The 3,453-nt window shown below is 38.7% G+C and overlaps 1 pseudogene; it reads left to right on the plus strand.

The window, feature by feature from the left end:
• The first annotated feature begins 1,173 nt into the window (after positions 1–1,173).
• On the plus strand, positions 1,174–2,812 carry LOC130021101 (glycerol kinase-like; annotated as a pseudogene).
• Positions 2,813–3,453: the final 641 nt, after the last annotated feature.

Consider the following 3,453-nt stretch of genomic DNA (forward strand, 5'->3'; position numbering starts at 1 on the left):
ATCACCAACTTGCATATTTACTTGATAAATCAAGTAAGGAAAGAAAGCATAAACATTATTTAAAACTTACAGAGAAGCCTACTATATTCACAATTGACATTGTAGGTATAAGTAAACTTACACATATAATGGAACTAGCCGTTCAGAGTAAAAAAAAATCTAAGAATACAAGTGCATGCACAGTGTATTCAAATAATTTAATTTTAAACACAAGAAAAATATTTGAATCAGTAGGAAGGAACGTTTTAGAAGAATATATTAAACAATGCTATCCTCATACATTTTCAATATTTAGGGATAATAAAACCATTTCTATGGAAATGAGACTATCCTTAGCAGTTTTGTACAAGTGATTTATTCACCATGGTGTTTGTAGATCAATGATATATTTTAGTGTCATTTACCATGAACGCCCTTTGTCATAAGAACCAAAAGCAGGGAACAATATTTCACAGAGATATAATTGACCATGTTCACAAACCATATCAATATTTTAGTAACCATTATTAAGTTTAAAGCCAAAATATATTATAAGTTAAAATAATTATTGATGGTAGACACCTCTTATAATTTATCTTGCTCCTAGCATAACCGTGGGCTGCAGTGGTAGCACAGCGGGTAGGGCATTTTCATTGCACATGGCTGACCCGGGTTCGATTCCTTCATCCCTCTTAAAGAGCCTGGCAAGCTACCGAGAGTCTCCTACCCTCATGGAAGAGCCTAACGAGCTCCCCTGGAGTATTTGTTATGCCAAAAACAGCAACAACAAGTCTCACAGTGGAGACGTTACTGGTCCCCGTTTAAGCAAATTGATGAACAATGGGAGGACAATGCTATCACAACTGTATAGTATACTTATCATGGTCAACGACTCAGAATCAGAAAAATAACACCATGGATGACTTTCATCAACTTCAGACTGTATTTTAAAAAAATAGTTTTTCTTCTCAGTTTGAACTTTTCCAGTTTAAAATTCTGTAGATGATCTACTTATGGTATAATTGAACACATTCTTTTGTCCTATTTCCTATAAATGAATCTTAGACTTATGACTTAAAAGGCTAGGGGTCGGTTCTGCGGTTGCCACCACCTCGCCCTCCAGAGAGCCGGCCTCTCCCTCACTTGTCGCAGTCACCAGGGATACGGACTGCGCCTGCCAGCCGACCCGGTTTCATGGCAGCACAGAAGAAAGCTGTTTTGGGCCCTTTGGTGGGAGCAGTGGACCAAGTCACCAACTCTACGCGATTTTGGGTTTTCAATTCAAAAGCAGCTGAGCTGCTTAGTCATCATCAAGTAGAAATAAAACAAGAGTTCCCAAAAGAAGTATGGGTAGAACAAGATCCTAAGGAAATTCTTCAGTCTGTCTAGAATGTATAGAGAAAACGTGTGAGAAACTCGGACAGCTCAATGTTGAGATTTCCAACATAAAAGCGATCCGTGTCAGTAACCAGAGGACAACAACCTTAGTCTGGAACAAAGTGACTGGAAAACCGCTCTACAATTCTGTGGTGTGGCTTGACCTAAGAACGCAGTCTACAGTTGAAAGTCTCAGTAAAAGAATTCCAGGAAATAATAACTTTATCAAGTCCAAGACTGGCCTTCCACTTAGCACTTACTTCAGTGCTGTGAAATTTCGCTGGCATCTAGACAATGTGGAAACTGTTCAGAAGGCTGTACAGGAAGATAGAGCACTATTTGGGACTATCGACTCCTGGCTTATTTGGTGTTTGACAGGAGGAGTGAATGGAGACGTCCATTGCACGGATGTAACAAATTCAAGTCGGACAATGCTTTTCAACATTCACTCTTTGGATTGGAATAAAGAGCTTTGCGAGTTTTTTTGAGTTCCACAGAAAATGCTCCCAAATGTCCGGAGTTCTTCTGAGATTTATGGCTTAATGAAAGCTGGAGCCTTGGAAGGTGTGCCGATATCTGGGTGTTTGGGAGACCAGTCTGCTGCATTGGTGGGACAGATGTGTTTCCAGGATGGACAAGCCAAAAACACGTATGGAACTGGATGTTTCTTACTATGTAAGTGTGTATTTTCTGAACATGGCCTACTAACCACAGTTGCTTACAAACTTGGTAGAGACAAACCAGTATATTATGCATTGGAAGAGTCTGTCGCCATAGCTGGCGCTGTTATTAGCTGGTTAAGAGACAACCTTGGGATTATAAATACTTCAGATGAAATTGAAAAACTTGCTAAAGAAGTAGGTACTTCTTATGGCTGCTACTTTGTGCCAGCATTTTCAGGGTTACATGCACCTTATTGGGAGCCCAGTGCAAAAGGGATCATCTATGGGCTCACTCAATTTACCAATAAGTGCCACGTTGCTTTCGCTGCATTAGAAACTGTTTCCAAACACCAGAGATTTTGTATGCCATGAACTGCAACTGTGGAATTCCACTCAGTCATTTGCAGGTAGATGGAGCAATGACCAACAATGAAATTCTTATGCAACTACAAGCAGATATTCTGTATATTCCAGTAGTGAAGCCCTCCATGCCTGAAACAACTGCCCTGGGAGCTGCCATGGCAGAGAGTGCTGCAGAAGGAGTGGCATGTGGAGCCTTAACCCTGAGGATTTGTCAGCAGTTACTGTGGACTGTTTCGAACACCAGATCAATGCTGAGGAAAGTGAAATCCGTTATTCTACGTGGAAGAAAGTTGTGATGAAATCAATGGGTTGGTGTACAACTCAGACTTCAGCAAGTGGTACCTGGTAAATGGTACCAGTTCATCGATTACAAAGATTGGTGCTTTTTATGTAATGGGAGAATTCAGCAATTCTATTTCTGTATGTGAGAACACTATATATAGACTCTGATTTTATTTTTAAGTCACGTGCTGCATGATCTATCTTCCAAAGAGACTTGTGGCTTGAAATAAAATGCAGCAGAACGAATAATACTACAACATTTGGTGTGTTTTTCTAACATTAAGTAGCTAAGATTAGATCAGCCATTTTGAGGGTTACCTCTCCTCATAATTTTGGTCCCATTTTCTCTAAGGAAGAATTTGTATCCTGTCCATCAATCTTTTGTCTGTTAATCACAGAAGGGTCAGGATTTGATTTTCCACACTACACATAGTTAAGAGCCACTTTTGTTTCTTTTTTAAGAGACCCCAAAAACTCTCTTTTCAGCCTATTAGATACACCACAGTACACACTAAATTTTTAAGTGAAAATTTAGAACCCACACAAAGTATATAATTTTTTGAAAAGTCTCTGCAAAAACTGAAATTATTGAGACATTTTACTGTACAATCTTGCTAGTTATACTGAATGGCTGTCTGTATCTTACATGAAACATGCTTTTCCTTTTATTTCCATCTTTTCGTATTTATTTTATCTGTTTTCATATGTGTCTATACAATTTATATACAATGGTAGCTATTTATAAATTGAGTATGATTTACAAGGCTCACTAATTACATACAATTGTTTG

The sequence above is a fragment of the Sorex fumeus genome, unplaced genomic scaffold, assembly GCF_029834395.1.
Source record: "Sorex fumeus unplaced genomic scaffold, SorFum_2.1 ptg000014l, whole genome shotgun sequence".
Lineage (NCBI taxonomy): Eukaryota > Metazoa > Chordata > Mammalia > Eulipotyphla > Soricidae > Sorex > Sorex fumeus.